The 21,760-nt window shown below is 45.4% G+C and overlaps 1 non-coding gene across 1 annotated transcript; it reads right to left on the reverse strand.

Moving 5' to 3' along the window:
• Positions 1-13,140: 13,140 nt before the first annotated feature.
• TRNAF-GAA (transfer RNA phenylalanine (anticodon GAA)) lies at positions 13,141-13,213 on the reverse strand. The gene has a single exon. It is a non-coding gene; the product is annotated as a tRNA-Phe (tRNA).
• Between the last annotated feature and the right edge of the window lie 8,547 nt (positions 13,214-21,760).

Here is a 21,760-nt window from a genome sequence, read left to right on the forward strand (position 1 = left end):
GAGTTCTACAGTTGACTATGTTTTGTGTTGTGTTGCCCATACCTTTCTGACTAATTCCTGTTCTGTGGAGACCTTCAGGCAAACAGCAGACACAACCTGAATTGCCAGTTGTCCAAAGAAAAAGTGAACGGCAGTGAACTTTTGACTTGATTCTTCAAAGATCAACTCCAATACTCCTCCATAATAGGGTAGAGACCTCTTCTTCTTTTCATTCTGGTGGTGCTCTTTAAGCTCTGGACATAAGTCTATCAGATCCTGCAGTATTTCCAGGAGATGGCTTCCCTGATCAGGATGTGAATAACAATTTGTGTGTAAGTTGATGACATCATGACCTGCTTAAGCCTAGAAGAGACACTGCGGGTCCTACTGGGCAAATGCTTTTATCAACAGTCACCACCCACTACCAGGCATGGCCAGAACATTCATTGCCCTCCTGCTTAGCTCAACAAATATAACAGCTCTTCGCCCAGTATAGCCCTTTGCAGATCTGATACACTCAGGCAGGTTCTTCTGGCTCACGGATGCACCAGGTAGAAAATGGCCCTTTACTCCTACTGTCTATTCCTCCATCTAAATTAGGTAGGAACTTCCTGGTCTCCAAACTGGATAAGAGTAGGTCAGAGTCCCCTGCATGATCCATGTACAGGATTAAATTATACCAAATTTGGCATACGCCTTGGGCCTCATTTTATTATGAAAACAGACCTCAGGCAGTTGTGTATGTACATCCCAGGCATTGCCCTCAGGTTTAAGAACAGTTTACACACTGTGGCTGTGCTGACTGCTGTGACCTCATCTACCACACTGGAGAAATGCAGCTTTGGGCCCTAACGGTAGAAGCAAATCAGATGCCAGACACACAGATCGTGTGTCAGAGAGCAGTGAGATGGCACAGGCTTAGCATTCAAGCAGTCCTGCTAAACAGTATTTTGACCTGGTGCTAGACTCATGGTTTAACAAGTCTAAATAAGTTGAGCGCTTGGGTTTGAGCACTGCCCAGTGCTCCTCCACTCTGCTCAACTATGCCAACTCGTGCCCTCCCAGGCAATGTCCAGACACAGTTCAGGGGACATCAGGGGACAGGAGCCATTCCCAAGAGGTGATTTGGACGTAATAAATATATTTCTGCTGAGGCACAGAGAGGAAGAGCTTTTAGCACCATGACAGATGTGCCCTACCAGATGGCTTTAGTCCCATCGAGCAGGACAGACCAGTTGTATTTGCCTTTGGCAACATAACACTGCCTACAGAGGACCTGGCGTTTCCTACCACCTCTCTCCTCAACAGCCAGTTACCTCAGGCAATCTAGAAAGGCCTGACACAACAAAAATAAGCATTCGGAGTAGAGTTTTATTAGGGTTGCTAACAGATAAGCCACAGCCAGCTAAGGAAATCCCCTGAGCTGGAAACAGTCAAATGGTGGGAGAGATTTTTAGTGATGGAAGAGATTTGGTGGGGGATATCATGTACATTTGCCCTGTTCTTCCTCCTCACTGGGCATCTGTTCATGGATAGTATTGGAGGATGTGTGGTCTGAGCTGGCACCATTGTCCTCATGGAGGTGCCAGCGACAGCTGGGCTTGCTCACCTCTAACACGGCTACAGGCCAGCACAAGGTGGTAGCTGCAATCAAACTGCTTTGAAGCCTGATCCACAGCTGTGGGAAGGCAAAGGAAAAGCTCCTACTGATGTCAGCAATCAGGCGCCGGTGTTCACACCGCAGGACATAAAGAAAATCCCCAGAGACCATAGAGATGAGAGCAGTTTGCCTGCTCCTTCTCCCATCAACCGGGTCCTCTCCTGGTGGAAACAGCTTTGACTCAAACCTCAGTGCCAAAAGTTGCCACGTTTCCTTGCATTTGGCTCAAAGAAGGGTTAAAAGTGGCCCCGTGCTTGGTGGTTCTTGCTCATGGGGAGGCGGCAAGGGAAGGTGCAGGATGAATAATGGCAGTGGGCGGCAGGCAATGTGGGGGAGGCTGCCCTGGCAGCACCTTCACCCAGCCCACACACATGCAGCATCCTCCTCTCACCGCTGCTCAGGTCCCTTTGGCACCGGGGCCCCCACATTGATCAATCAGCATGTGTCAGACCCCCATAACCATCTTTTCCTGAGCTCCTGAGTAGTGCTGCTCCAGCCCGCAGCTCTCCCCCACAAACACTCACAGCTCTTCCAGTGCCCTTCAGTTCTGATTTTCTGCTTTTTTGAATGATTTCTGCCTCTTTCTCTTAATTCCTTCAGCCCCGATTTGCTGCTGCTGTCTTTCTCCCCCATCCTCATGACACCTCTCTCCACCTTTTCCACCAAGAGGGCTGGTATGGATCAGTCTGCCAGCCTCCATCCGGACCACACAGCACCAGAGCTGTATCTGACAGCTGCTGAGATGCAGGAGCCTGCACTGAAAGATCAGCTGGCTAAGTATTTGAGAAATCCTCAGCAGGAGCTTAAAACCCTTTCCTCCAGAAAAAAAAAACAAAAACAAAACCAAAAAACAACAACAACAACAAAAAAAAAAAAAAAAAAAAAAAAACACAAACCACGAAAAAACAAACAAACAAAGAAAAAACAACCAGAAAAGGGTAAACAGGAAAAAAACCCTGCTAATATGCCTGGGAAAGTTACCACTGAAACTACTGAATGCAAATCACACCAGGGGTTAGGGCATATGCAGCGCTTGCTCAGTTGTGTTTTATGGGGTCAAACCGGAGACCCCAGGCTGCTGATTTGCAGTCACTGTGAATCACTGCTGCAATGTCAATACAGCTGCCCTGGTGAAAAGATCACGGGGTGAGGCATGCATGTTCCCAGCATCGCCTTCTCCATTTTGCTGATTGTTTTTCTGATAGTTTGCATTCCCATGGAGTGCTTCTGCTATTGCTTCCTTTTTATGTTTTGTAGGACCTACTGTAATATATGGGCTAATTGGACTGCGTGTCTGCTTTGTCCCTTGCTCTGCCAATGGTTAGCTTGAGAAGGCAATTTTTTACTCATGCCTCAGTTTCACCCATCAGAAAATGGGGCGAAGTACTCCAAAATCTCTTTAAAAAGTGCTCTGAGACCTGACATAGAGACCTAGTCACGAGAGATAGAGGCAGACAGCACACAAAGACAATAAAAGATATTGCCAGCCCTGAAGATTAATTTTCTAAATTACATGGCAGCTACAAGACGAGGAAAAGAAAGGATTATTATTTGCATGCCATGGGAGCAATAATCCTGCGATTACTACTCCAGGCATAAAGACATTAAGGCTTGGTTTGTGCTGCAGTGCAGAGCTCTTGGAGGTGTAGCAGCACTGTGCCATGAACAGACAGCTTGTGTGCGGTTGTAAAGGTAACACGTCTTTGTGCACCTGTGTGGAGTCCAGACTCTGATGGAGATCACCCATGCTTGCATTGAGATGCATCCTGCAGTCCTGGCATCAGCGAGTGACAGGAGCTGCCATCCAGACCCTCTGAGAGCAGATTAGGTCCGCACATGTTCAGCCGTGCCCTTTCTCATCCCATCTGAGCCAGTGAGATTGGCCTCTGTCTTGGCAGCTGAAGTCTGAATCATGCTCTAAGGCACCAACTATCCCCATTGACTTCAGAGGGAGCCTGGGGTAACTGAGCTCTTTACTGCTGAGGAGCTGAGAAGTTCTGCCCCTAAGAGCCTGGGGCAGCAGTCCACCACCTGGGAGCTAACCCTTCACCATACATCGGTGAGTCCAGCTGTTCCTAAGAGCTCAGCTGAACAGTCAGCTTTTCCAAAAACTGAGCTTAGGGCTGCAAATCCACCCCTGCCTGCCTTTTGCAGTGGGAGACTCTTGGATTTGGAAAGGCACGGGGTCCTAGATGACTTGGTCTTCAGATGGCAGATATGAGGATCAGGGCAGTTCTTCTATTCAGGTCCTCCAACAAGCCCCTGGAAAATTTTGAGTTAGGATTTCTTCTCAGTGTCTAAACAGCGTCCTAAAATGGGTTTTGATCATGTGTCATGCAAAAAATAAATAAAAAAAAAAAATAAAAAGGAAAAAGACAAAGATTCCTTTTTCAAATGCAGCAAGTGTCCAGGACCCACTCAGAACACTGAACGCTAAAACTGGAGAATTTTATACTTTTTGAATCCAGCTCACTTCCTCAGAGGTACTAAAGTAAATAGGCAGTCAAAATACTTTTGAAAGGTCTTGGCTTTAGAATCTATGTCTGATTAATTAATTGCATCTTAGATTGTTATTTGGGCTGTTAACTTTTGGGGCAACGGGCTATTCTTTATTTTCAGTTTGAATAGCAAAGCCTAGTTTTATTTGTGACTGCAGGGTGCTAGTGGAGGAAAAGGAGACAACATGAAGCACTGCTCATTACAAGTGGAAGTAGACTATTTAAATATGCAAATTGTGTTCAAAAAAGCCCAGAGAAAGAGGACTGTGGAGCTCCTGCTGTCGTTTATGAGATACGGAGATTTTAATTTCCCTGCCCAGGGTGGGATTCAATCTGGGGCATGAGTGAATACTCTCCTATCAGCCTTTGGGAGCACCCAGGAGGTGACAGACTGGGGAGTTTGGTAGTCCATGCAGAAGGGTGGGTGGATTTCAGTTTGGTTCCCAACAAGCATCTGCAGCACAGAAAACATCCTTGGCAAAGCTCTGCAAATTCAGGAAAGTAGTTAATGCAAAAAGTAGGAGAATCCAGTACAGGAGTGATTTTAATTACTAGATCATATGTAAGGCTTTAAGCTACACTTATATGATCTTTTTAAGCTACTTGACTTGTGCTGCATGGGTTGGAAATTTCTCTTTTGCTTCAGTCTGCGGAAATTCAGCTATGTCTTATAATCCCTCATTACAAGCAATTGGAAATGTCTAGAAGAAAGCCTGCCCTGCTGAGTTTTTTCATGGAAAAGCAGATCTGGGAACACTGCAAGTCCCAGACAAGCAGCAAACAGATAAAATCAAAAATGAACAGGTAATAGAAACAAATGTAAAAAAAGTCTACCTAACGAGCAAGTTTGTTGACTGTGGACAGAAGATGCTGGACAGGTGTCTCATCCCCCAATGATTTTGGTGGGGTCGATTCCAGGCTCCCATTTCTTTCACCCTGACACGGGGAAACTCCTCGAGTCATTTTGAGTCAGTGCCTCTGCCTCCGATATTTTCATGCCAGCCTGGTTACGTGGGTGATTCTCTGCTCTAGTTTTCAAGCAGAAGTTCTCACAAATTGATGGAGGAGGCTTTGGCACCTCCGCAGAGGAACAAGAGAGAGGGAGAGAGAGAGAAGTATATGGAGGAGGAGAAATGAAATGGGCTTCTGAAAACCATAAAATTAGCATAGAAAACGGTGGCAGCTTTTCTTTACTCGGACTGAGTGAGAGGCAGTACAGTTGCCTGCTGATTTTAAAGCCACCCCATTAAAGATCTTGATGGGTGGCCACAGATGTGCTGGATTGCCTGTTGCTCGAGGGAACCTAGTTTAGCAGCTACAGTGCCAACCTGAAAGCTTGCAAAAGCAAAGTTTAGAATTTACCTTAACTACAGGTTTGGCATGCAAACTCCCTAGTGTTGGAGCCAATGATTAAAAAAAAAAAAAAAAAGCGCCTATGTAAATAAAACCAGGACTAGAAGGCTTGCAAAGCCACTCAGGATGTGGGTTTTTTTCCACGCAAGGATTTTTAGGCCTTAAGGTCTCAGTTCATCACATCTAGATTTAAACTTTAACTGAAGTTTCTAAATTAAAAGCTCCTCTTTTTTTTTTTTTTTTTTTTCCCAGCCTCTCAATATAGTCAGTAGAGGTAAAAATCAGCTCCTTTCCAATTTCAGTGCTACCCTGGGGAAAGACATGTTAACTCAGGGTTTGGAGAGGCAGTGGGCTTTCCCCATTAAATACATTAGCACCTCTTAGTTGCCTGATACTTTTGGAGCAAATGTGAGGTGCCTGCACACAACCTTAGCCCTACCATGTGCTCAGGTAACACAAATTACCTCGGATTTGTTGCAGACTGCAATTCAGAGGCATATAGCTCTTGCACCCCAGCTCATGTGTCTGTGTGCTTGGCTTGTAAACTTTGCATAACTGTACCTACACAACCCTTGGGGAAGGGTCTTAACATCTAGGAAATACAAATCCTGAGACTCTGCTAGCTCTCTGGAACTGAAAGTACTATGGGAGATGAGTTTCTAAAACCAGGCTTTCAGCTCTCTCAATCCTAGCTGGCACTAGTCCTTGAGTCTGCAACGGGACAGAGAAAGTGAGAATTTATTTCTAGCTCAGGACCGAGTCCTGACTATATTCATGGATGGCATGTGGTCACTTACCAAGATGAGAGAGTTTTTCTTTTCTCAAGTCTTCTCAGTGTGGCTTGCTGACAAATATAGAAAAATATAAAATATTTTTCCTGACAACACTGTAAAGATTCCTGCATTGGTGCATGACAGGGGAAACTGTGACACAGCATGGCAAGGCTGTTGGAGCCTGGAGCTGTATGCTAGGACCTTCCCAAAGATGTCTTTCCAGAGGAGCAGAACCCAACATCAGGAAACTATACCTCTAGAAACGTGATTTACCAGCTTGTGCACATGCTGATGAGGAATCCAAGCAACACATGTGGGAATCAGGTCCCAGCATCCCCAGTGTGACCTGTGAGAGCCTCAACTATGAGTGGGGGTGTGAGAAGTGAGCCATGACTTCCCTCGGTGGGTCAAACGTGGAGGAGACTGAACATAAACAAGGAAAGAAAATGAGACAGGAACAATCAAGAGAAGAAGGCAAAAACATCACAAACATCTCAACACCTGCAAATATGGTTATAGTCACCTGCAGCATTAATCCTCCAGCAATGCTGGGGGATTTGTCCCATTCCAGGGCTGGCAGCTGTCTATATAAATAGTTAAAAGATGGTCTCACACACTGTAGCCAAGTCAAGCAGAGTTTGCAAATGTGGAAGAGAGATTTCCTGAGGAATATGCAATAGATTCATTAATCTAAATGAGCTAAACTGTCTGGATGATCCATTCCCCTCTACACCGCATTGGTAAGGATGCCAACACATCTCTCTGAACCACCCTTGTCTCCCTCCTCCTCCCACCTTACATAGTCCCAGACCAGGTTCAGTCCAGAAAGTCCCTCTGAAAATGCAGCCATGGGTATTTCACAGGATCCCCCATCCTTTTCTCACCTCCTCTGGGGCGAGCTTACTTTCCCCTCCAGGTGAACTTCTTCCTCGGTGCTGTTCAGGCTGGCTGCCTCTCGCAGGTGGGTGTTCTCAGCCTGGAGCTGGCAGGCCAGCCGAGCTGAGGGGGTGGGCGGCGCAGACAACGAGCAAGTCGGTGCTCTGGAAATGTGTTACTATATATTCCTATTCCCTGCTAGAGGGTTTCTGCTGTCACTCCTGGGGGCCACGACTTCCCTCCCATGTCCACCTCCCCCATGGCAGTCACCTTCGCCAGACCATTTTATTGTTGTGGGGGACAGGACAAGCACAGTTGGGAAGGGGTGGAGGACTGTCCAATGTAGATTTGAAGAAAAGCTGAAAAACGAGATTCTGACCTTTTTCCCTCTCTATCATGTCTTTTCATGAAACTGCTTGCTTTTTATGAAATTTCCATAGTCTAGTCTGAAGGGAAGCTGCTACAAGTATACTTGAAATTGCTAATGTACAGGGACCTGTAAAATAAGACATTTAGTTTTAATGTCAGACATCACTTATGTTTTACTAGCTTTTTTTTCCTGTATTTTTCCTGTATTTTACTGTAATGTATATAATTTCATTTATACTTTTTCCTAACTACCCTCTGTAGTCGTTACCCAGTTACCCACTTATAAGATGTTTTAAAACCTTTAACTCCTTGCCTAGTAAAGACAGACCTTGGACAGTCTGAAAAACTCCCTGAGTACATCCCTAATAGCAGGAACCTAAAGAAAACAAGGGCCTAAGAAGACATCAGTGTCAAGATAAATGACTGAAAGCTGGAACAAACAGGAGTTGAAGGTCGGATGAAGTAACTCTATGACCAGATATGGACACTAGAAGCCTAAAGTTCACTAACAGACAGTGTGAGAAAGGCTATGTGGACCCCTAAGGAGGGGAGAAGACCCTCACTCTACTTTTACTACGCATGCTCAGACTATGTAAACGAATTCTAAGAAATCTAATGCATGTGTATGCTTTTTGTGTATCTTAGAGGGTTTTGTTAGTAAGTGCGGCACTTACGGTGGTGCGATCCCCAGTACTGCCCAGCGCTGCGAAAAAGAATACCTGCTTAACAGTTATACTCAATCCTGACTGTTGAGTGAAGCTCTTTGCTTCAGTCTGAGAACAAATCAGCTGCACACACATAGCCTATTCAGTAAGCGTGAGTATAACTGGGATTTGAGTGAATGTCGGTTTCTATGTGAATACAGGAATGGGAAGAAAGAGGGCCTTAAATCAATTCAACTTGCTGAAGATTGGTTTGGGGGCACCTCTATCTTCTCCCTGTTTTCATGTGATAGCCACTTCTCTTACCAAAATGAGCAAGGGCACCAGAAGTATCCACAACCAGTAACAGACTCCGTCAATCAACAATTATCAAAACGGTCAAGAAATAATTTTAACTGTTTTGGACAAAATCTTTGTTGACAGATGAATCTGGGTTATTAAACTTGGTAGCACCAAAGTAACTGACAGCTAAAGATGTCTCTGCATCTCTAGTTTTCACAGCTGGGATAACCAAAGGAAAGGTTGTTCCATAGCTCCCTATATCAGAGATTTTCTCAAACCACCCTCTGCTGATTGACCCAGTGCTTAATGGACTTGTGGCCATCCACTCTACTCCTGCGGAGTCAAAGTTGTCTCTTTCAATGTTTTGTTATCAATTGGAGAGCTGGAATGTCTGGAGAACAAAACTGCAAAAAGAGCTTGTTCCTTAGTAAATAAAATCATAGAATCATAGATTCGTCTAGGTTGGAAAAGACCTTTAGGATCATCAAGTCCAACTGTTAACCTAGCACTGCCAAGTCCACCACTAAACCATATCCCTAAGCACCACATCTACACGTCTTTTAAATACCTCCAGGGATGGTGACTCAACCCTTTCCCCGGGCAGCCTGTTCCAGGGCTTGACAACCTTTTCAGTGAAGAAACTTTTCCTAACATCCAATCTAAACCTCCCCTGGAGCAACTTGAGGCCATTTCCTCTTGTCCTATCACTTGTTAATTGGGAAAAGAGACCAACACCCACCTCGCTACAACCTCCTTTCAGGTAGTTGTAGAGAGTGATGAGGTCTCCCCTCAGTCTCTTTTTCTCCAGACTAAACGCCCCCAGTTCCCTCAGCTGCTCCTCGTAAGACTCGTGTTCTAGACCCTTCACCAGCTTCATTGCCCTTTTTTGGACAAGCTCCAACACCTCAGTGTCTTTCTTGTAGCGAGGGACCCAAAACTGAACACAGTATTTGAAGTGCAGCCTCACTAGTACTGAGTACAGGGGGACAATCACTTCCTTAGTCCTGCTGGCCACACTATTTCTAAAATAAGCCAGGATGCCATGGGCCTTCTTGGCCATCTGGGCACACTGCTGGCTCATATTCATCCAGTTGTCAACCAACACCCCCAGATCCTTTTCTGCCAGGCAGCTTTGCAGCCACTCTGCCCCAAGCCTGTAGTGTTGCGTGGGGTTGTTGTGACCCAAGTGCAGGACCCGGCACTGAGCCTTGTTGAACCTCATACAATTGGCCTTGGCCCATCGCTCCAGCCTGTCCAGATCCCTCTGTGGAGCCTCCCTACCCTCCAGCAGATCAACACTCCTGACCAATTTGGTGTCATCTGGAAGCTTATTGAGGGTGCACTCAATCCCCTTGCCCAGATCATTGATAAAGATAGTAAACAGAACTGGCCCCAGTACTGAGATCTGGGGAACACCACTTGTGACCGGCCACCAACTGGATTTAACTTTATTCACCATAACTCTCTGAACCCAGCCATCCAGATGGTTTTTTACCCAGTTAAAAGTGTACCCATCCAAGCCATGAGCAGCCAGTTTCTCCAAGAGAATGCTGTGGGAAATGGTGTCAAAGACTTTACTAAAGTCCAGGTAGACAACATCCACAGCCTTTCCCTCATCCACTAAGCTGGCCACCCTGTTATGACAGGAGATCAGGTTAGTCAAGCAGGACCTGCTTTTCATAAACCCATGATGACTGGGGCTAATCACCTGATTGTCCTGTACGTGCCATGTGATGGCACTCAAGATGATCTGCTCCATAACCTTCCCCAGCAGTGAGGTCAGATTGACAAGCCTGTAGCTCCCCAGATCCTCCTTCCATCCCTTCTTGTAGATGGGCATCACATTTCATAGAATCATAGAATACCATCTTGGAAGGGACCTCAAGGATCATCTGGTCCAACCTTTCTGGCAAAAGCACAGTCTAAACAAGATGGCCCAGCACCCTGTCCAGCTGAATCTTAAAACCTCCAGTCAACTGGGACCTCCCCAGTTAGCCAGGACCACTCATAAATGATGGAAAGTGGCTTGGTGAGCACTTCTGCCACCTCCCTCAATACCCTTGGAAGGATCCCATCCGGTCCCATAGACTTGCGTGTGTCGAAGTGGTGTAGCAGGTCACTAACCATTTCCCCTTGGATTGTGGGGCTTCATTCTGCTCCTCATCCCCGTCTTCCAGCTCAGGTGAGTGGGTACCCAGAAGACAATTGGTCTTACCATTAAAAGTCAAGGCAAAGGAGGCTTTAAGTACCTCAACCTTTTCCTCAGCCTTTGTCACTATGTTTCCCTCTGCACTGAATAAAAGATGCAGATTGTCCTTAACCCTTCTTTTGTTGCTAATGTATTTAGAGAAATATTTCTGTTGTCTTTTATGGCAGTAGCCAATTAAATTCTAGGTGGGCTTTGGCCCTTCTAAATTTCTTCCTGCATAACCTCATGATATCCTTGTAGTCCCCCTGAGTTGTCTGCCCCTTCTTCGAAAGGTCATAAACTCTTTTTTTTTTCCTGATTTCCAGTCGAAGCTCTCTGTTCAGTCAGGCCAGTCTTTCCCGCCAGCTCATCTTTCAGCATATAGGGATGGCCTGCTCCTACACCTTTAGGATTTCCTTCTTGAAGAACGTCCAGCCTTCCTTGACTCCTTTGCCCTTCAGGACTGCCTCCCGAGGGACTCTATCAATCAGGCTCCTCAACAGGCCAAAGGCTGCCCTCCAGAAGTCCAAGGTGGCAGTTCTGCTGACACCCCTCCTTACTTCTCTGAGAACTGAAAACTCTATCATTTCATGTTTATCTCCTCTAGATACACAAAGACAACACTCAATCTCTCCTAGCCTTTGCCATGATAGGCAAAATGTTTCAAGTTTTTCTCATCTCCATTTATATGATAGACTCTCCCTTTCCAGATGAATCCAAAAGTCCTTCTTGGCTGTTTAAAATGGTCTGTATGAATGGTGAACCAGGCTTTTGTAGTCTCTTACATCATCTCCAGTCCGTCATCCTCTTTTCTACACTGTTTCCTCATTATTAACCACATCTTTCACTGCTTCTCTGAGATGAGCTGTCTTACTTCCTATCGCACCCCCCTCCCCATTTCCGATCAAGTTTGAGGTAAATTCACCTGAATGTCATAGGAGCTCCTAAGGAACAGTCTCCTGAGCAAAGCTCAGTGACGCTGATGGTAGCATTATGAAGACTGTGTTTTCCTGGATAGCATGACTGTTCGTAGTTCTTGCAAATAAAAGGAATTAGAGAAAAAGAGGACTTGAGAGGTGTGTGAGTAATACAGCATCATCTGTGGGGACACGTGCTGGGATAACACACAAAAACAAGCTGAGAACACGGAGTACTTTCACCTGCAAGTTAACTCTCACCACACTTGGGGAAGGTAAAGGAAGGCTGGTGTCACTGCTGCAGCTGGGGAAACTGAGGCATGGTGATGCAATTTGCACAGATCTTTCAGCTGGTTTGATGGAGATCCTAAGCTAAGGCTGCTTATGTTCTGTTGTGGGTTGCAGCTGTCTGGATTATGCAATAAAGCTTAATTGCACAATAGGAAGAGAAGACTATGAACTCTATTGATTACCAGGTAAAAGGACCCAGGGCAACTGGGTGTTCCAGTGCATTTAGACATGTCCATGATGTTCCCAACTTGGCTTTTCCTCACTTCACTGCTCTTGCCCTGATTAACAGCCAAAGTCCCAGCGAAACCTCTTCCCTTTCTTGCAGCTAACTATGACATAATATTGGCTCTAGCTCTTCTGTGGGCTGCTCTTGAGTCTGCTCCAGGACCACCTGGCCAAGGTTGAACACCAAAAGCACCCTGCTACCCAAGGGCACTGTCACAGCAAAGTGATCTCCGTTTGCACGGAGCTGGCATCCGTTCCACCCGCTGACTTTCCCACCTCCAGAGAAGGCTGCAGCTCAGCGAGGGGAACAAACATACCATAGAAGGGAAGCGATCTCTGCCAAACACTGCAGAAATGGGACACAGATGGTGTCTTAAATGAGAACGGAAGTTTATTTGGGGGCTCTGTGCATGACGTAGCATTGCAGCATCTTGCAACAGATGACAGACACTAGGATTTCAGAGCGGGTGATGAGATAATTTTGAAGCAGTCTCCGTCCACAGAGCTATTATCTTGTCTAAAAAAAAAAAAACCCAAACCAAAAAAAAAGTTGAACTCAATGCATGGTTCTGGAAGGATAGGAATGTGCAAACCTGCTTTTATTTATATGTAGGTCTGGTTCTTCTGATATCCTAATCACAGCTGTTTGTTGGCTGGTTGGTCAGCCTGGATGGTTGTGCTGATTGACCAGGTGGCCACTGCTAATGGAAATATATGAGGATGACATCAGCCTTGCTTTTCTCTGCTGTAGACATAAACTCATGTCTTTCTCCTCTACACACAGAATGGTTGAAAGGGACTTCTGGAGGTCATCTGGTCCAACCCCCTACTCTAGTAGAACCACCTAGAGCCAGTTGCCTAGGACCATATGCAGGTGCCTTTTGAATATTTCTAAGAATGGAGACTCCACAACCTCTCAGGGCAACCAATCCCAGGTCTGTCATTGTATGAGAGATTCTTTAGCCCCTTCATCATCTTCCTGGCCTTTTACTGGACTTTTCAGTAACTCCTTATCTCTCTTGTACTGAAGAACCCAGCACTGGGCACAAAAACCTGCAGGAAAACACTGCTGAAGCCCGGGTTTGAACCAGGGACCTTTAGATCTTCAGTCTAACGCTCTCCCAGCTGAGCTACTTCAGCCCTGCTGGGGCACTAATTTTCACAGAACCTGTTGGAATATAATTATCTTTCAGCCTTTTCAGACAAGCTTGGTTGACATTAGCTTGTGAGTCAAAAAAGTTGTTTCAGGAAACAGAATTCAGACAGACTAGACTCAAAAGCAATGGTCCAAGGCACTAACATAGTCTCTTTGTCAATGTACATGACCTCTGTATATGTGTATGACTTTAAGAATATGACTCCTGATGTCTGGATATTGCAAGAGGTTCTATATCCTAGCTTGGGAGCCCTAGATATCAGGAACTGTTATCTAATAAATCTCTGAGAGGAAATATCTGCTGCTGCCAAGCTGAACATTCAAACCCAGATTAAATGTATTTTTGACACATTTCACTACCAGTTTTTTTAGCAGACATGGAAAACTTACTGTTCATTTCACATATGTATTTTGGGGAGATGTGAATTTGGAGCTGGAGAAAGATGGTAGATTGTCTGTCCTGGGAGCGGAAGTCCTCTATTTGCAGAATAAGTTGGTGGGCTGGGCAAACATCTCCCATATCACTGCATGAATATGCCTGGCTCCCATTTGCTAGCTGGAGAGAGACAGATTGATGTGAAAGGATTAGCCATGTTCCATGGATAACTCCAGATCCTTCAGTCGGCTCTGTGAAAAGATATTAGGAATGTCTATTATATGCCAATGCTCTTGGCTGGTCCTCAGCTCAAGGTTGTTGTTTAACTCCAGATTTTAGCTGTGTTTTATGATATGGACCTTGGTCTTTAGGTACAGCAAAGATACCCAAGCAAGGACCCCCATGTTCTATTTCTTACCAGCACACCCAAATCTCTACTTACAGAGAAGCGGTTTTGGTATTTTGGATATGTCAGACCAGTTTGGAAACACAACCAGCACATTATGTCTGAGACTGTTATTTGTTTAATTGACAGGGATGCAAACACCTCTGTGCTTCACCCAGTTTTGATTTCTACTCTGCAATTAACAGCATGTGCCATGGACTGAGGAATGGCTGTGGCATCCCAGATGAGTCTAACCCTGTGGAAGAGAACCACATTTTAGTCAACACAAGTGGTAACCAAGTCTGGCACCCTAAACAGCACTAAAACAAAAGATGGTCTGAGGAATGAGACAAGACAGTGTCTTCAACACCAGAAGCACAGAGCAAGCAGTCTATGTTTGATTGTCCCCTTTACTCTCTTCTCATTCACAGTCATCTCTTGAGCCCTCCCCACAACCAATTGGTCTTTTTCTTCATCCTCCATCACCCTTGTCCATTCACATTCAACTTCCTCATCAGTAGCTCTGTATCTATAGAGACCTAGCTCCATCTTCTTATTTCCCTTGCAATGATCTGTGAGTGACAGAGCCCTTCTCTAATCTCAAGGTGACTGTACTCCTCTGTCAGCCCTTCAGGGACACCTGTTTTGTTTCCCTGCTCCACTTCTATATGTCTGTTTCTTGTCCATTTACACTTACAAATTGACTCCTATATGTGACATAGAAACATTCCAGATCCAGTCCTTGAAAGGTCTACGGTGCCGAGAACAAGTGCACATAACAAATCCAGGGCATCACTAAAGACCATGGCTGCCAGACAACCAAACCCAAACCCCAATTTCTCTGTTATATTTTGTGTCTAGTAGAGACATTGATATAAGAGGAACCTAGAATATTGTTCAGGGATTTGGAGCCACAAAAGAGTGATTAGATTTCAGGCCTGAAGTGGAAATGAGCAATCCTTGTCATCTATCCTATTGACTGTCCCGCTCACTTCCACTTGGACCTCAGGATCCATATGAAAAAGGTAGTTGGGGATTGGCCCCAGTAAGTCTTTCCAGTCGTCCACAAAAGAGGGTGAGGAATAAAATTTGAAAATCTGCCCCCTGCAAAATCATTCACAAACCAAGGCTGTATGTTCAGAGCAGGTCTGTTATAGGTATCTACAGAAGATCCTTACAGGAGCAATTCCTTGAGTTCAGTGACTAAGGATCCTACAAATGCAACTTGGATCAGACTGCAGGAACAGAAAACTCTGGTATATTTCCCTCATTTGGATGCTGAAGGAAGTGAGAAAAAGGATTGCATAACCAGATGATTTATTAGAGGATAATTGTGAGGTCCATCATAAGTGTTTACTTGTATGTAAAGCTTTGCTTTGAAGAGTTACTAATGTCTGGAGTGTGGACCTGCTCCAGGTTTATTTTTTTCTTTAAAGACTCTGTCTCTTTTGAAACACCAGTGCCTCTGATTCTGTTGAAAGAGCACTGTTCTGCTCTTCCCTTAAGAGCTGTGAGCTATTTAGTATTACCAGCACTGATGATGATTACCAAATTCCTAGAAGGCCAGATGGGGACATTAGTATGATAGGTAACAAAAACCACAAGAGAAAATCTGATGAGCCTGGCAGGACTTTTTCTCTGCAAATCCCAGCAGTTTGGAAAAGATTCCTGGGGAGGGATTCATCTTACCAGTCTTCTCAAAGGCCAACATGGCAAATCTCTAAACCCAACCTAATCACTAGACAGAGCCCACAGAAATAAGGAACACTGGTGCTGAGTTCCCAAATTGAATCTCCCTTTCAAAACCCAACCAAACCAAAAATTTTAAACATCAACTCTGGAGGGGTCTGTATGACACCTCAGACGTTATCAGCATGTGAGTATGGCAAAATGAGTATCCCCTTTCTACCAGCGGTTCATATATGCATCAAGAACAGCATTGTTGTGAGTTACAATTCAGCTCCCTGCAGCCATGCCAGAAATGATATTACCCGGTGACAGTGAGAAAAAGTATTTCCACTACTGAGGTCAGATGCAGCATTGTCTTTCCTTAGAAATCACCTTTGTGCATGCACTGTCTGCTATACTGGGTGGTATTAGGTGTCACCACATGAGCATTTTGTTTTGCTGTCCAACAGCTGCTAGAAAGCCGGTCTGCATGAGCTGTCCTGGAGCATACGGCATGGCTCAGGGACCAGCTCAGCACATCTGCACAATTTTAATGCAGCCATAACATTCTTTTGCCCAGAGAAGCCAGTTTTGGAGTCATTCCATGGGGTTTTCCAGAATCTGTGTTATGCTGATTGCAAAGACAGGCTGGGTCCTATCAAAAGTTTTTCTCCAAATTTAATTAGAACTGACAGACCACGTCACTTCTGGGTGCACACAAATCCCATTCATCTTTCAGCTCTTTCTGAGCTTTTGGGGTGGGGGGGTCTATGCGTTGGGATTTAGGTCTATCTGGCATGAAGGCGTCACAGCAGCGGAAAGCCTTCTCAAGGCCAGTGGTGCCACCTAATGGGAAAATTCCCAGGGAATCGATTTCTCGGAAGTTAAGTCCTTAAGTGGAGTGTTGCTAGGTGACGTAGAGATGGAAATTAGTAGCTCTGATGTAAGTCTCTCTTTTCTGCTGCTTTACGACCAACCCTCCGTCAGTCTATTCCCTTTTTCCCAGCATCTGAGCCACACACATGAGACCGCCCCGGAAAATTCATTCTGCTTCCTGCTTAAATCCACTCTCAGGAATCCCTGAAGCTACTGAAGCATTTTTGACCTTCTTGATGTTCAGAGTCTGTCTGGAGAGGGATTTATCCCAGATATTTGGATTATGAAGAGCCAAGCACAAAACAAGAGGGAATGAGAGGCTGCCAGGGGAGGGACCAGGACTCTGTGGGTTTTCTCCTTAGTTCCACATTTTGCAAATGAGAGGTGAGACAGGCTCTCTGCATTGAAACCTCCACACACTATTACAGCTCAGCAGCATTTGGAATCAGATTGTGGCTCTGCAAAAGAAGCAATAATGTCTCAAAGCAGTGCCTGACAGAAGTTCCCACATGGCAACCCCCTGCAGCCGCTTCGCATCATAAATAATCATAAGAGTGGGCAGGAATGAGCTGCAAAGCCTGTCCTGGTCTCAAGGGTTTATTTTAGTCCCTGACTGTGTTGTCTTCCCAGCACCTACACCTATTTCCTCATGACAATCTTGCTCACCACAGCACCGCTGCTGCCTTTATTTTGCAGGAGTGTGTTACAGTGGTTAGAGCAGGGTCTTGGTCTTTCTCAGATCTCAGCTCTAGCATCGATGAATCATAGATTCTAAGCTGTCTCAGTCAGGCTTTATTTCAGTTTCTCTGGGGTTGAAAAGGTATTTCCAAGTTTCTTTCCCATTTCTTCCTGGGATGAAGATATTTGCAAGTTCTTATCGGTTTCCAAAAACACTAAAGAAAATTATGTTATGTAATGATGAAGCATTGTTTCTGCTGTTCTTGGGAAGAGAGCACAAGTGAAGGTATGGGGGATCTAGTCCCACTTTCAGTGCCTCACTGAGCTGAAACGCCATCATTAGAGGCGAGATGGCAGCTCACAAAACCCCTGTGCAATTTCATGGTGAAGAAGGGATTAACATTTAGGGCAGAGGGTAGAAATGTGCAATTAAGCAGGTTAAAATCATTAATTTTAGCAAGAAGCTAAGCTCTGCTGATAATGATGACACTGCAGCTACGCCTGGTGCTGCTCAAAGCCTTGAACACTACCTGGCAGAGGTGGATGGTCACTGGTAATTGTCCTCAGAGGTCAGGTGATTTCCAGTGACTTTTCTTTCCATATCCTTTGCCTTAAACCCAAGCAACCAGAAAGGGTTCATCTGTAGGAATGTTGGGGTTGGGAAGTCTGTGAGTCCAAAGCTTGATGATCAGAGCTTGGGGGAAGTATCTGAGGAGTTGGGCAATAACGGGCTGAGCCCCAGCGTGTCAGCTCTCACTGTAGCTTGCTGGCTTTTTTTTTTTTTTTTTAATGCTTCACTGTGTAGTGGTTTCATGAGTATTCAAACCCTTAAAAACAACATTACCTGAGGCATATTGACCTCAGGCATAGGAGTGAGGGGGCAGGATGGGTATCTGGGGAGCACACGAGAGAAAAAGTTCAAGTTGTCACACAAATAGCCTGCAGTCACGATTTAGCTCGATGAGTACTTTCTTCTGCCTCCTTCCTCTAGCCTGTGGTGCTGTGAAAGGTGAACTGAGCACCTTCTACCTACACCCTGCCTACAGACCTGACTGGACGTGATAACCTGGGAGGAGAGGGTGGATGTATGGTGCTGTGGATGGGACTCCACAAGCCAAGACAAGCACAGCCTCAAGAGGTGGGGTTTTTTATCCGTTGTTGGGGTCATTAGCTGGAGTTTGAAGCAGAGGCAACATGTGCTCTTGTATCTGTCCCAAAAGTTAGCTGTTTAACCCTGTCTCTCAAAAAAATCCCACCACAACAATTAGCAACCATATCTGAAGTTAAGTTCCTCCAAGCATCTCTGTTGGATGAAAGGAGGAGTCTGTGGCAGGGGAGACCATTTGTAAGACAGTATCACCTTTACATTAGTGCCCAGATGTGGTTTCCCTGCACCTGGGCTGCTGTTTCAGGCAGGATGATACTAGCGGGCATCACCCACTTCTGCTGCAATCACAGTAGTTATTTGCAGCAGCGCAATTGCAGAGTTTTAATTTCTCTGCATCCCTCCCCCTCAACCTGAAGCTGTTCAGCTCACTTCCCATCCCTGGGAAGATCCTGCTAACGCTCCTGTGGCTTGCTTGGACTTGCATGTTTTGAGTCCTTGCCTCACAGCCTACCCGTGATTTCACCCTTTCCATTCTGCTCCCATCCAGAGATTGTGCAAACCAAAGAGGTGCCTGTTTACCATCTCAGAGCTGCATTGCTTAACTCCTCTGCCCTTCCTGAACTGAATCTGCATGTAGAGAAGTAGCTGTTTAAAAGTGAAAGATTTAGTGTAACAACTCTCCCACCCTTCCTAGATGCAGACTTCTGGGAGGGAAACTCTTTCCCCTTTAACAGAAATCTGTGAAGTTCCAGATGTTTAAACTAAACAAATATTTTTTGTGGAGGTAGTTTGGTATTTGCTGCATTTTTCCCAGAAGTGCTGAGCAGCAGCTCAGTAAAACTAGTAGAAGAAAAAAAAAATCTATTGGTTCTCCTGTGCCACAGTTCCCTCATTAGTAAAAGGACTCTCAAGAGAGCTCTCAAGCATTTGAGGCTGGAAAGTGCTCAGATCTGAGAAGCACTGTCAGCCCTCAGTCTGAGCAATAAGTGGCCTTTTAGCTATTCCCCATCCTCCAAAGCACCTCAGATAGATAGGTAACCTTAATGCTGATAGACACTGAAGACCTGAAACATCAATGTCTCTTCCTAAACACCCCTTCTCAGCTCCCTTTACCTCTAGCCTAAGTGCAGTCTGCCCTGACTTCCACTCACAGCAAAAATTTGGGGCCATTGTAAAATCATAGAAACATAGAATGGTTTAGGCTGGAAATGACTTTAAAGATCACCTAGTCCCAGTGGTCCCGCCATGGGCAGGGACACCTTCCATTAGACCACATTGCTCAGAGCCCCGTCCAACCTGGCCTTGAACCCTTCCAAGGAGGGGGCAGCCACAGCTTCTCTGGGCAACCTGTGCCAGTGTCTCACCACCCTCACAGTCAAAAATTTCTTTCTCATATCTAATTTAAATCTACCCTCTTTCAGTTTAAAACCACTACCCCTCATCCTATTCCTACACTTCCTGGTAAAGAGTCCCTCCACATCTTTCTTGTAGGCCCCCTTTAAGTACCGGAAGGCCACTATAAGGTCTCCCTGGAGCCTTCTCTTCTCCAGCTGAACACCCCCAACTCTCTCAGCCTGTCCTCACAGGGGAGGTGCTCCAGCCCCCTGATCATCTTCATGGCCCCCTCTGGATCTGCCCGAGCAGGTCCATGTCCTTCTTATATTGTGGGCCCCCAAGCTGGACACAGCACTGCAGGTGGGGTCTAATGAGAGTAGAGTAGAGGGGCAGAATCCCCTCCCTCGACCTGCTGGTCATGCTTCTCTTGATGCAGCCCAGGATGTGATTGGCTTTCTGGGCTGTGAGTGCACATTTCTGGTTCATATTAAATGAAAGAATAAAAATAAAGGAACTGCTGGCCAGACACTTGAAGCAGCTGAGCTGGGATGGTCAGTAAGACCAGCTTGTCTAATGGCTCGTATAATGGTGCAGAGCCCACTCAGCCCCACCATGGGGTGAGTGACTGATCGCACAACCGAGCAAGAGAGAACAGACATCAGGAAAACCCAGGCCAAGAGCAGCCTCTCCTGAAGTATCAGATCCCCCTGAATTTCTCTGGTGGAGGACCGGCTGGGAAGCTGACATAGAAAACAGACTGGAAAACTTTTCTATTCTCTTGGCCTATTATGTCATACATTGCACCATGATGTGCAATTGTTTAACTAGACTTAAATCACTCTAAACTACATACATTACCTCCAATAATTGCCCTTCTTTCCAAATGCTGACACTTTTTTATTCCTAAACACAACAATCTTGCTACCTTCCCTGTAATTATATAACATACATGGCTCATCGCTGCCTTTTAAATAAATAAAAGAATTATGTTCCACAGTATGCACCTAGTCGCACATAATTCGCTCTGTCTTCAATTGTTTTAAATAGAAATCCATTTAGAGGGTACATCTTCTTAAATGTAAAAAGTTTTGGGGGAAAAAAAACCAGCAAACAATTCCCAAATCTAACTATTATTGTTTAACAACTTAACTTTTAATCACAGTCCCCAAAACTGGATGGAACAAATTGTATGTTGTTCGGTTATGCTACTGCTCAGTAAAACAGCTCCAGCTTCATGAGCAGCCCTTGTGCGGGGGCTGTTTCAGAGCACTGACAAAACACTGACAAAACCTACGTACTGCATGTAGCATGAGGGTGAATCTGGGAATGTAGGGAATGGACACCACCAAGGTGTGACACTCTCTGGCTGCACTTGGCTTCCCTCAGCCCAAAAGGAAAGACAGAACCACCACAAAGTTTACTGAAGTTTATAGCTGGGTCCTGCAAAGAGCAAGGACCAGAGCAAACATGTGGGCATGGGGAAAAGGGCTGGAGCATCTTTAGCTCCCTCCACAGCAACCTCCTGCAATTGAGGGCCATCAGTTCACTCATCTGCTTCATCCTTTGCAAGAATTCCTCCTCCCCTCAGTGCCTAGCTGTTTTAACAGTGGGATTCAAAGCTTTACCCCGTCCTAAGTCTGGGTGCATGATTCAGCTTCATTCTTTGTCCACACAAAACAATCTTTATGATAAGGAATAAAAAATGGATGTGTAAAACACAAGGGACTATGGCATGTTTCTATGAAATGTATGATGTGGAGGATGGGAGGTTCTGCATCCTCATGGGTATCACAATTCTGACCTAGACCTGAAAGCTAGACACACGTACTACCATCTCTCAGCCTCGGAGAGTGCTTTTTTTAACCCTGGGGGACTTCTCCACATACCCACTCCTTTCACAGATGACCTGTATGCTGCATCTTTTCATAGTTTCTTCTCCAAAACTCCACTATTGTGCATGGCTAAGCCTCAGCTGCTAATTTTGCACCTCCTGCAAAGCGCACAATAACATTTCTTGGACAGACAGACATTTCCTGCCAAAAATTGAGACTGTACCTGCCAGCTGGTTGTATTTTATAAAATATGTTGGGAAGGAGGAAACATAA

Source organism: Strix uralensis, chromosome 1 (genome assembly GCF_047716275.1).
Source record: "Strix uralensis isolate ZFMK-TIS-50842 chromosome 1, bStrUra1, whole genome shotgun sequence".
Classification (NCBI taxonomy): Eukaryota; Metazoa; Chordata; class Aves; order Strigiformes; family Strigidae; genus Strix; species Strix uralensis.